Source organism: Gymnoscopelus braueri (assembly GCF_963280865.1).
Source record: "Gymnoscopelus braueri genome assembly, chromosome: 13".
Classification (NCBI taxonomy): Eukaryota; Metazoa; Chordata; class Actinopteri; order Myctophiformes; family Myctophidae; genus Gymnoscopelus; species Gymnoscopelus braueri.
The window spans coordinates 1,346,508-1,359,982 of record NC_137615.1 but is presented as its reverse complement, the minus strand read 5'-3'; the positions used below and the strand labels follow the sequence as shown (position 1 = coordinate 1,359,982).

The window sequence follows — 13,475 nt, the reverse complement described above, 5'->3', positions numbered from 1 at the left end:
CTAACAACAAAGAGACATTACACTGGATGGCACTCATCTCTGTACTAGTGTGAATAAACAGTAATGTACAGGATACCCCATGGCCCAGTGATGAGCTGTGGATTTCTGAGCTAGGGGGGCTCTATTTTCTGACGTCCCGTGCACGTGCACGCATGTGCACATAGCCAATCAGCTTAGTGCTAGTTGAAATACTGTATTCAATGTAATTGTGATTTTTAATGTAATTATATCTCTTATTATTTCGTTGCATTGTTAATTTGTTGTTTTTATTTTTGTTTCAATTAATTAATTATTTTATTTTCCTTTTAGTTTTATATAAAAGCCCTTTACATAGACTCACCCACACATAAGTACTTAAAATAATCAGACATCTTGTCTTTGTCTTGTCTCAGAGAACTGGGTCCTCTGCTAAGCGATCCCCTTCACACTCTGCAGTGCAGAGACTGTTGTCTCTCATTGTGAGAGGAATGGAACACATTCAATTCAAGTCCATGGCTTTTCTCCAGTAGCCTAATGTTATGCAAAGCAGCCATGGTAGAGGCTATTGAGAACGGCTCGCCGCTGACGGCGCGAACCTTGAGAGGCTATTGTTTAAACTTTAAGGTGTTAAAGACATGGTTAAGACCGCCGCTGACGGTGCGAGCACGCGCGAGCCCCCAGCCCACATAGTGCCAGAGCTAAGGGGTCGCCGACCCCCTGAGCATCATCTCTTTGATTGATTGATTGATTGAATATTTTATTAGGCAAAAAAATGTAAAACAGCACAGTTACATTTAAAATACTTTGTCTAACAGGTCCGTTCATAAAAGTCCTTGCGGACTTGTTTCCAATGAGGGCCTTGGTATTTAATTCATAGACATATATAGTGGCACCACAGTTCAAATATCATTACAAAATAAACAGCCAAAAAAAATATATAACACTATGTACAACAAAAAAAATAAAAAAGAGGGGAAAAAAATAATATGTACAAGAACAGGGGGGGGGGGGGTCTGCTGTCTAACGGGAAAATGGTACTACCTCCACCTTTGGCCTCCTGAAAGGTGATTTTTTTATGGCTCTTTTAAATGAGCCCAGCGAACTGCATTTTTTGAGGGATGGAGTTAGACTATTCCAATCCTGGGTGGCAGTGCTGTAGAAGGAGAATTTGCCCATGTTTGATTTATGGGTGGGTGGTACCAAATTGTTGTTAACGCTCCCTCTGGTATTGTGACTGTGGGTGTCGCTAACCTTTTGGAGGTATTTACTCAGATATGCGGGAATAGGGGGCATATCGGGCAAATTTGCATTTACAATTTTGAAGGCCAGTCCCATCTTAACCCTGTCTTCCACCCTGAGCCAGCCTAGGCTGGCAAAATGGGTGGGAGAAAGGTGGGTCATGGGCCCCAATCCGAGGAGTAGCCGAATCAGTTTGTTTTGGGAGGTTTGAAGCTTAGTCTTCAGTGACACTGAGGTGTTGGAGTACCAGGAGGTGCAAGCATAGTCAAAAAGTGGTTGAATCAGGGCCCCAGAGAGGGTCCTGAGGGCCTGAGGGTTGACAAAAGAGGAAACTCTGCCCATAAATCTGGTTCTCTGGTTTACTCTTTTGACCACCTTTGTAGCCATGCTTTCACCTGTCAGGTATTTGTCAAGAACACAACCCAAATAGGTAATCTCTTCTTTGCTAGAGATAATTGTGTCATCGACTTTGACCTTGAAATCATTTACATCCATCTGTCTGAGGGAATGTTTGGTCCCAAAGAGAATGGATTCAGTTTTCCCAATAAAAAATCTATACTAGTGTGAATAAACAGTACAGGATACCCCATGCGCACTCATCTCTATACTAGTGTGAATAAACAGTAATTTCTTTGGCTATTCAAAAAGCGAGTGCCGCGCCACGAGCTTGTAGATCTGCTATTTAAAAAAAATCTTTGAAAATGTGCGCAAATAAATATAGATATTTTCAAAGCATTTCTTTGCTTCTGGGGGATTCTACAAATCTTCTAAATCCTAACAGGTTTTTTTTACTTATGTTGCTATAATATCAGTGGTTCTCAAACTTTTTTCATGTCAAGGACCCCCAAAATGATATGTGTTTGTCCGCGGACCGAACGATTTAACACTGGTTGCTTGTTTCTTTCCAGAACCTGGCAACTTGGTGTCAGGTAGAGAAACAGGTAGAGAAACAAGCAACCAGTGTTAAATCGTTCGGCATTAACGGTAGCCTCTCAGGAACTTTCAGCGCATGTTTGACTATCATGAGACTCTACAATGAGTAGAGAAACATAAAGTTTCATCCAGATTGAGTGTATACAGTAGTTGTAGGAATGAGATCAAATTAAGATCAAACTGGAGAAAACAATGTCATTTTATTGAAACAATATAATATGACTATAGAACCCAAAGTATACAGCAACAGCCAGTACACTATGCACATCAATGCTCAGCATGCATTGAACACTATCATAGTCAAAGGTGTATGGAATTACACTTACAATTATAACATATTATGTTTAAATTAGAATCAGAAAAGTTAATTGCTAAACAACAAATGGTTGCTAGGAATTTGTCTTGGTGTTTACTACAACAACAGAACAGCTCTGCAACAACTGATACATACTGCACGCACGCACGCACGCACGCGCACACACACACACACACACACACACACACACACACACACACACACACACACACACACACACACACACACACACACACACACACACACACACACACACACACACACACACACACACACACACACACACACACACACACACACACACACACACACACACACACACACAGCAAGTAAAAACTGCTTCAGACCAGCTTCTATTGGATCAGACAACCTCCGTCCAACAAAATATCCCAGATTTCCAGGTACTGGGACTCCATTACTAAGACTTGTGAACCTTACTGGATCTTGCAGGTGCCAGTAAGGTTGTTGCTGTTGTAACACCAAGACCATAATGTGATATAAACATATTGTAAACAACTCTATACACCTTTGACTAGTATGATATCATACTAGCCCAGGGGTGAGCAAGATTTATTTCCAGGGGTTTATACTGACTTCGATAAAGTGAGTGAACTGCCACACATTGTACAATTGAATTGAAACGTGAAACACATGGTGCTGAATTATGTTACAACTGCATGAATTTGGTAGACAGTAGCCTACCTTACTACAATAAGGTACTTGTCTTCACAACAATAATGTTCAGTTTTTTTTTACAGCTGTACTGTATCACTCTGGTGTACTCTGGCCTTACAATAAAAAGATTACTTGCATAAAACAACCAACTTTTAAATGAGCCTATACATTTATACAGTATCTTATCTTGTCTGATATGCAACACTCCCTAGGTCACTGATCAAACACATTGCATTAGGACCTAATGCAATGGACCTAATGATTAGGTTATAAATATGGACTCAAGGTTGACTGTTTCACTGTTACATTATAAACATAAAACATTTGAGTACATACAGATGGAGGAATGCTGATGGATGGGGGGGGGGGGGCATTTTGTTTTTCTTTGAGGACTTGGCGGGCCGGATTAAGATGGTCAGTATATAGTAATACTATATAGTATTACATGTTGCACATACTGTACTAGCTGTAGCTGTATATCATTAGGAATGAGTTCTACTCTTAAATCATTCTATTGTTTCAATAAAATTACATTGTAAGATACATTGGTTGTTTCATAACATAGTGGCCATATTTGTGATAATCAAATTAGTGTCCTCTAGATAGATTAAATCATAAAGATAAGCATTCAAACATGTTTCTAATTGTCAAAAAACATGATTTAGACACCAAGTTTGCATTCGTAGCTCATGTGGTTCAAACGTTATAGCCATAGACTTTGGCAGGTGGCGGCCATATTGGATTTGGCCACTATGATGGCCCTGAAGGTCGCTGGCTCGGGCACCCTTGCTAAATCATTAGAGCATGCCCTGGGTTACATCTGGGACAAATGTAGTGCTTTTAGGGTTAGGGTTAGCACAAAAAAATCCCTATGCCCCTGGACTGTAATCCAGACTGTAAGCCCTGGCTGTTCTGTCATAAAATATCAAATTAGAAATGTTAATATTTTCTATGTTTCTGAACATTTTGAGCAACTCAGTAAATCTGTAGCTCCAACGGTTTACCATGTTGGAAATAGTGCTCCGGTTATGGTCATTTTAAAAAGGGCGTGGTCATTTTCGGGTATTTCGTCCCGGATAGAGAATTAGTCAAAGTTGTTCCCTGGGGTCATATTAGCCAAGAACAGTTGAGATATTCTCTCCTAAATTAAGTGCATACATATCTTAGCCAGGTCCTAGACTAATTGTGTGATACTGATAATTTGGGTAGATGATTTACTCATTGCAGCCAGTGACAATGACTTGCTCAGTGAGGTGAAAGAGATGTTAAAAGGGAAATTCAAAATGAAAGATTTAGGAAAGTTAAAACACTTTCTGGGAATTGATGTGAAGGAGAGGTCAAAATGAATCAAAAATGACACATTGAAAAAGTGCTACAAAGGTTTGGTATGTCTGAGTGCAAACCAAGGTCAACCCCATGTGAGCAAAAGTTACACTTTGACACTGAAGGTGAAGTGATAGATACAACAGGGTATCGAGAAGTCATAAGTAGTCTGATATACATTATGACAAGCACCAGGCCTGACTTGGGTTGGGTTGTAGGTAAGCTGTCACAGCATTTGTCAGAGCCTAAGCAACAGCACTGGGTAGCGGCAAAACAAGTGTTGCGATATTTGAAAGATACTAGTGATCAGGAGTTGTGCTATAAGAAGAGAGAGGAAAACTTAAAACTTGAAGGGCAAACTTAAAGCTGACTGGGCACCAGACCAACAAGACAGGCGAAGCACAACAGGTTATTGTTTAAGCTTAAGTACGATACGATAATACTTTATTGTCAGTTCACACTGAAATTTGTCTTGCGACCGTAAGTAAGTAAGAGTGGTCCTGTTATATCTTGGAAAAGTAAGAAGCAGCCCACAGTGGCATTATCTACTTGCGAAGCTGAGTATATGGCACTTGCAGCTACCACACAAGAGAGCATGTACCTTGTACAAATGTTAAAAGAAATGGATAGAGGTAGCCAGCATACACCAGTTAAAATATATGAGGATAACCAGGTAGCTATCGCTCTTTCCAAAGATCCAAGCATGTATGTAGACATTAAATACCATTTTATTAGATCTGCACAAGCCGAGGATAAGATAACAATAGAATACTGCCCTACGACAGAGATGGTTGCTGATGTCCTTACCAAGCCACTAACAAAGGCTAAGCTTGACAAATTTAAAAATTATTTGTTTGGAGGGATGTAATTTGCCAGATCAAATTAAAATGTCAGAGGGAAAAGAAAAAAAAAGAAAGAAAAAAAAAGAAAAAGAGATTGTGTGTTCTAGGGAGCTATGGACATGTCTTTGAGTGGGGGTGTTGAATGTTTAACATTGATGCAAAGCCATGTTCTTGATATTACGTCATCACGTACCTGCGTTACAACATCACGTGCCTGCGTGCACATACTGTCTGCTACTGCACATGCGCACAATAAATATGCCTCACTACCTGGCTGAACTTCATTGAGGATGTACGTGTTTTCCTAATGACCACTGGTTACACTACACGCTGGGATAATGGCTAATGCAAACGCAACACACCGTACCTTTTTTATTGTGTAAAAAGGGCATATTTAGCCACCGGACATAATGCCCACTGTAGAAAATATCACGAAAATTGCTAAAACTGTAGAAAGCAGTAAATGAAAAAAAAAATAACACTCATCTTTTATTTACTTTAATTACAAGCTAAAATATAAACTTTGGTTGTAATAAAACAAAGTTGTCCTTTAATGTTTAACATTAATGATTACGTGTAAAAAATCAAATCAGGTATCTTGTAGCGTAGTGTCTTTTTTCCATTGTTACGTTAATTAATTAATAAATCAAATCAGGTGTATCTTGTAGCGTAGTGTCTTTTTTCCATTGTTACGTTAATTAATTAATAAATCAAATCAGGTGTATCTTGTAGCGTAGTGTCTTTTTTCCATTGTTACGTTAATTAATTAATAAATCAAATCAGGTGTATCTTGTAGCGTAGTGTCTTTTTTCCATTGTTATGTTAATTAATTAATAAATCAAATCAGGTGTATCTTGTAGCGTAGTGTCTTTTTTCCATTGTTACGTTAATTAATTAATAAATCAAATCAGGTGTATCTTGTAGCGTAGTGTCTTTTTTCCATTGTTATGTTAATTAATTAATAAATCAAATCAGGTGTATCTTGTAGCGTAGTGTCTTTTTTCCATTGTTACGTTAATTAATTAATAAATCAAATCAGGTGTATCTTGTAGCGTAGTGTCTTTTTTCCATTGTTACGTTAATTAATTAATAAATCAAATCAGGTGTATCTTGTAGCGTAGTGTCTTTTTTCCATTGTTACGTTAATTAATTAATAAATCAAATCAGGTGTATCTTGTAGCGTAGTGTCTTTTTTCCATTGTTACGTTAATTAATTAATAAATCAAATCAGGTGTATCTTGTAGCGTAGCATTGGTACATGTCCATGCCTTAGACTCTCACCTGATCACCTTAATTAACCCATTAAGACCAGGACAGCATCCGCATCATTTTACATTTGAGCTATTTTCAATCATTGTAATCACTTTAACCATTCTTTTATACTTTGGCTATTCAGAAATAGCAGATCTACACGCTCACAGCTCGTCACTTCGTGCCGCGCTGCGAGCGTGTAGATCTACTATTTTTTTTTAAATATATATTTTTAAATCATATTTAAACATATATTTTTTAATAATATTTAAATATGTATTTTTTTTAATAATATTTAAATATATGTTTTTAAACCATATTTAAATACATGTTTTTAAATAATATTTAAATATATATTTTTTAAATAATATTTAAATATATGTCTTTAAATCATATTTAAATATGTGTCTGCTACTGGTCAAACCTCCTCATGTCATCAGTTGACAATCAGTAGATAATGGAACATTTAGATCTGCAATTTTTTTATATATATTTTTAAATAATATTTAAATATATGTTTTTAAATAATATTTAACTATATATATGTTTAAATAATATTTAAATACATATGTTTTAAATAGTATTTAAATATATGTTTTTAAATCATATTTAAATATTTTTTTTTTAAATAATATTTAAATATATATTTTTTAAATAATATTTAAATATATGTCTTTAAATAATATTTAGATATATGTGTCTGCTACTGGTCAAACCTGCCTCATGTCACCAGTTGATCAGTAGATAATGGAACATTTAGATCTGCTATTTTTTATTATATATATTCTTTTTAAATAATATTTAAATATATGTTTTGAAATAATATTTGAATATATATTTTTTTATAATATTGGAAAAAAAAATGTTTTAAAGCCAACATTTTAAACTCAAATCTTTGCTTCCGGGGGTTCCTGGAACAACATAGGTTTTTTTTTGTGACCAACTTTTTATTTTATCTTTTTTAAAACAAGTTCAGAGACATTACATCACCTCACTGTGTGGGCAAGCAGTTCATACACATTCTCACAGTGGCAAAACAGACGTGTCTTTTCAGTACATAGATGGTCCGTCAGTATGCACTGGGGTTACAGTTAGAGGTACTGTTCAGTCTCTTCCTCTGACCTGACAGACAGCCCAGGTCACTTCTTAACCCCCTACCAGACCCCCGGGTTCAGCCTAGGTCACTTCTTAACCCCCTACCAGACCCCCGGGTTCAGCCCAGGTCACTTCTTAACCCCCTACAGACCCCCGGGTTCACATAGACATTATAGGAAAGTGAAAGTCTCATAGTCAGTTTCCAGTTGCAGCTTGTCTGCTGAGACAAGCTGCAACTGGATGGGGATTAAGCTTCATTGTTGCTTCATTCATCATTGCAACACTTAATTACACTGAATGACAACCGCAATATAAAACCTGTTACCACACCTTATGTCTCATAACGTAGGTATTATTTACCTTATGTCTTTACTGTACCTCAGGTAGGTTTTTACCTTATGTTTTTACTATACCTCAGGTAGGTATTTACCTTATGTCTCATAACGTAGGTATTATTTACCTTATGTCTTTACTGTACCTAAGGTAAGTTTTTACCTTATGTCTCATAACGTAGGAATTTACCTTATGTTTTTACTATACCTCAGGTAGGAATTTACCTTATGTTTTTACTATACCTCAGGTAGGTATTTACCTTATGTTTTTACTGTACCTCAGGTAGGTATTTACCTTATGTCTTTACTGTACCTCAGGTAGGTATTTACCTTATGTCTTTACTGTACCTCAGGTAGGTATTTACCTTATGTCTTTACTGTACCTCAGGTAGGTATTTACCTTATGTCTTTACTGTACCTCAGGTAGGTATTTACCTTATGTCTTTACTGTACCTCAGGTAGGTATTTACCTTATGTTTTTACTGTACCTCAGGTAGGTATTTACCTTATGTCTTTACTGTACCTCAGGTAGGTATTTACCTTATGTTTTTACTGTACCTCAGGTAGGTATTTACCTTATGTTTTTACTGTACCTCAGGTAGGTATTATGTTTTACTGTACCTCAGGTAGGTATTATGTTTTTACTGTACCTCAGGTAGGTATTATGTTTTTACTGTACCTCAGGTAGGTATTATGTTTTTACTGTACCTCAGGTAGGTATTTACCTTATGTCTTTACTGTACCTCAGGTAGGTATTTACCTTATGTCTTTACTGTACCTCAGGTAGGTATTTACCTTATGTTTTTACTGTACCTCAGGTAGGTATTATGTTTTTACTGTACCTCAGGTAGGTATTTACCATATGTTTTTACTGTACCTCAGGTAGGTATTTACCTTATGTTTTTACTGTACCTCAGGTAGGTATTATGTTTTTACTGTACCTCAGGTAGGTATTTACCGTACTGGATAGATATCTGGTACCATTTGTAATCCTTTCTCTTATGGAAATAACAAAAGGGATGGAGCTTGTTAGGACTCCCTCTTTCTTTGGTGTTTCGACCAGGTGGGCGTGGTTTTGAGGTTATAGGTGAGGTTAGGCAGTGGTTCCCAAACTGTGGGTTGGGACCCATTTTTATGGGTTGCGAGTCGCAAGTCATTTTTTTTTAAACTTTAGAAGTGGTGAAAATAGCAGATCTACAAGCTTGTGATGCCCTGCACTACAGCGGTTCCTAAACACTGGGGCGGGACCCCTTAGTGGGTCACAGACAATGTTGTGTGGGCCGCGAGTAAAATAAATAAATAAATAAATACATCTAAAACAGAACAAACATTTTTAAAAGAAATTCATAAAATCCTAAAAGGGAATTCCATGAAGTAGGGAAATTATACAGATCTGTCTATGATATATATATATATATATATATATATATATATATATATATATATATATATATATTCCACATTATGAAAGTAAAGTATGTTTTATTCTCACCTCATGGATGAAGCTTCATCTGATCTGAACATCAACACGTTGTGATGCTGTCTGTCTGTCTGTCTGTCTGTCTGTCTGTCTGTGTGTGTGTGTGTGCTTTTCCGTGCGTTTAACGCAGGTTTGTGCGACGTGTTGCTAAGTGTGTGTGTTACAGGCGTGTGTTTGTTTGTTTAACGGTGTGTGTGTGTGTGTGTGTGTGTGTGTGTGTGTGTGTGTGTGTGTGTGTGTGTGTTGATGACAATGATGTCATTGTGCTTCAGGTGTGTAGGGGCGGGGCTTCACATAATGCAGCAACCTAAGGCAGAAATATCCATCTTTCTTTCTTTCTTTCTTTCTTTCTTTCTTTCTTTCTTTCCCATAAATTAATGTCCTACCTCGTCACACTACAGTGTCACACAAAATGGTGAAAATATGAATTTGAGATGTTATTCAGTAGTTTGATAGTTAGATGTTATTTGTATTATTGTAGATTGGCTGTATTCAGTAGTTTGATAGTTAGATGTTATTTGTATTATTGTAGATTGGCTGTATTCAGTAGTTTGATAGTTAGATGTTATTTGTATTATTGTAGATTGGCTGTATTCAGTAGTTTGATAGTTAGATGTTATTTGTATTATTGTAGATTGGCTGTATTCAGTAGTTTGGGTCTCTGGAAGACGTTGAGCTAAACATTAAGGAACCTACTGTTCCACAGGCCAGGGTTTGGCCAACATTACACCAACATCATTGATACAGATTGTTGTTTCCACACAAACCAAAGCACAAAGCACATTTGTATAAGCACAAAGCACAATATGCAAATGCTACAAGCTCACAACGCCTCACAGCGCGAGGCGTTGTGAGCTTGTAGATCTGCTATTTTCGGCTAAAGTTGTTCTTAGTATAGGGATGCTAGGGTTCAAGTTCAAATGTAAAAAACTAAGTTCCTATCACACAATGATTTGGTGGACCCCCTGTAGTACCTCTGAGGACCCCCTAGGGGTCCCGGACCCCCTGTTGAAGACCCCTGGTTTACATTGTTGCCAAAGCAAGTGTCAAAACATTAAAAAAACTATTTAAAGGGCCAGACCACTGTGGTAGAGGTTTGGGTTGTGTATTTACCTTGCCATGATGGAACTCCACAGGTGGACAAGAAATCTTAAATAATTGCCCCATTGATTAGAAATTGATCATTTTATTGTTTTTATAAAAATGTTAACTTCCTGTTGATTTTACTATTTTTATTAGGAAGAAAACCCAGACTAGATCTGTGGATCTGGATCTTCAAATAGTAAAATCAACATGAAGTTAACGTTTAGAAAAGAACAAAACAACAGTAGTGGGTTTTGTGATGTTCTATATATCGTCTGAATCAGCTTAGTTTGCGTTTGTTTAGGTGTTAAACGAGTGACTACAAGCTGGTGCCGCGCTATGAGCTTGTAGATCTGCTATCTTTTTTAAATGTTTTGACAATTTATGCAAATCTTTAAATATATATATATATTATAAATTTTAAAGCGAACATTTGTAACTCAAATCTTTGTTTCTGGGGGTCGGCGGCCAAATACAAATACATCATGTTGGGGGTCGTAGACACAAGGGTTTGAGCAGCTGATATAGAAACAAACGTGTTTCAGAAACCTGTGTGAATTTAGAAAGACATTTGATCATTCCCAGAGTAAACAGAACTCTGTCTCACCTTGTCCACCTGTCTCACCTTATCCACCTGTCTCACCTTATCCACCTGTCTGTCTCACCTTATCCACCTGTCTCACCTTATCCACCTGTCTCACCTTATCCACCTGTCTGTCTCACCTTATCCACCTGTCTCACCCATCACTCCCACAAACGGATAAAAGGCAGAGTGGACAATAAGGCAGAGTGGGCACTAAGGCAGAGTGGACACTAACTTTAGTTACTCGTTACTTTGTAGATTTGTATTATTATTACAAAATATACATTAACCACTTCAGCCCTATTTACATTTCGGCCATTTGAAAATAGCAGATCTACAAGCTCTGCTATTTTCAAAATATTTTTATACATTTGAAAACTTGTGAAATGAGACATTTCTACATAATGTATATATATATATAAACGTATATATTATATGTATAATTAGTATAATCTACATAATGGGCAATTTATACTTTTGGTACATTTTTATACCAATATTTTTGTACTTTTACTCAAGTAAAGTTTTGAATTCTGGACTGTTAATTGCAACAGAGTATGAATACATTGCAGTATTGATACTTTTACAAAAATGTCCACAGACAGACAGACAGACAGACAGGCAGGCAGGCAGGCAGACAGACAGACAGACAGACAGACAGACAGATAAAGTAAAGTATGTTTTATTCACCTTATCGTGGATGAAGCTTCATCTGATCTGAACGTCAACACGCTGTGTGTGTGTGTGTGTGTGTGTGTGTGTGTTCATGTCATTGTGCTTCAGGTGTGTCTGGGGGGGCGGGGCTTCACATAATGCCGCTGTCAGGCAGAAACCTCCATCTTTCTTTCTTTCTTTCTTTCTATTATTCTATTCTATTCTATTCTATATTATTATTATTATTATATATAATATAAACCAACAGTAAAGAGCAAATAGTATTAAGTATTATAATAAAAGGCTTTATGATGTGTTATGGTTATTGTTATGAAGCGTTATGAATATTTATGAGTGCATATAAGTTTCTTATATTGTAAGTATTTATGAGTACGTATGAGTATTTATGAGCATGTTTGAGTATTTATGAGTATTTATGAGTCTTATTTTTGAGTATTTATGAGTCATTTGTACAAATGTGTTTTATTCCATAAACTTGCCTGTTAGTGCTATTGAAACGTGTTGTTGTAAAATTCTGCCCCCTGGTGTTCACCTGCTGATATGACATGATAATCAGAGCACATAGATAAACTGTTCTTTAACTTAATTTATATTTTAACATTTATTTCATCCTTTAGACTAACTTGTTGCAGTGTTTTGTATATATATATATATATATATATATATATATATATATATATATATATATATATATATATATATATATATATATATATATATATATATATATATATATATATGTATATATATATATATATATATTCAGTGGTGGAAAGTAACTAAGTACATTTATTTAAGTGCTGTACTTAAGTACAATGTTGAGGTATTTGTACTTTACTGGAGTATTTCCAATTTGCAATACTTTTACTTCTACTCCACTACATCTCAGAGGCAAATATTATACTTTTACTCAACTACAATTATTTGAAAACTTTAGTTCCTAGTTACTTTTTTGTTTTTGATTATTATTACAAAATTTACATTAACCGCTTCAGCCCTATATACATTTTGGCCATTTGAAAATAGCAGATCTACAAGCTCACAACGCGTCGCATCGCGACGCATTGTGAGCTTGTAGATCTGCTATTTTCAAAAGATTTTTAGACATTTGATACATTTGAAATTCTGCATAATGACTAATTTCTACTTTTGTACTTTAAGTACATTCTTATACCAATACTTTTGATATATTTGATAATAATAATAATAATAATAATAATGATAATAATAATAATAATAATAATAATAATAATAATAATAATGATAATAATAATAATAATAATAATAATAATAATAATAATAATAATAATAATGATGATGATAATAATGATAATAATAATAATAGTAATAATAATAATAATAATAATAATAATAATAATAATAATAATAATAATAATGATAATAATAATAATAATAATAATAATAATAATAATAATAATAATAATAATAATGATAATAATAATAATAATAATAATAAAGAATGGTTAGAATCTGGGTTCATGCCAACCTGCTTCCTGTCTCCTATGAAAAAAAAAGGTTTCCACCCACTTCACTCAGATAAAGGAAGTAAACGGTTTACTTCCATAGAGTTATAATATAACGGTTTATCTCCATAGAGTTATAATATAACGGTTTACTTCCATAGAGTTATAATATAACGGTTTACTTC

General features: G+C 35.4%; 2 protein-coding genes across 6 annotated transcripts in view; one reads left to right on the top strand and one right to left on the bottom strand.

The window, feature by feature from the left end:
* The window catches only part of LOC308098973 (globoside alpha-1,3-N-acetylgalactosaminyltransferase 1-like), a 42,356-nt gene extending 30,468 nt beyond the window's left edge, over nucleotides 1-11,888 (bottom strand). For 4 of the 5 annotated variants that reach the window (XM_080447459.1, XM_080447461.1, XM_080447462.1 and 1 more), the window contains exon 1: nucleotides 11,822-11,888. The gene's annotated coding sequence lies outside the window, so the exon portion shown is untranslated. Of the gene's footprint in view, nucleotides 1-9,477; nucleotides 9,624-11,821 lie in introns of those variants that run through there. The other variant, XM_080447460.1, reaches the window with a different exon arrangement.
* LOC308098663 (uncharacterized protein) overlaps nucleotides 1-13,475 on the top strand; it is a gene marked incomplete at its 5' end in the record, with an annotated part of 39,519 nt that overhangs the window by 8,928 nt on the left and 17,116 nt on the right. The window lies entirely within an intron of this gene.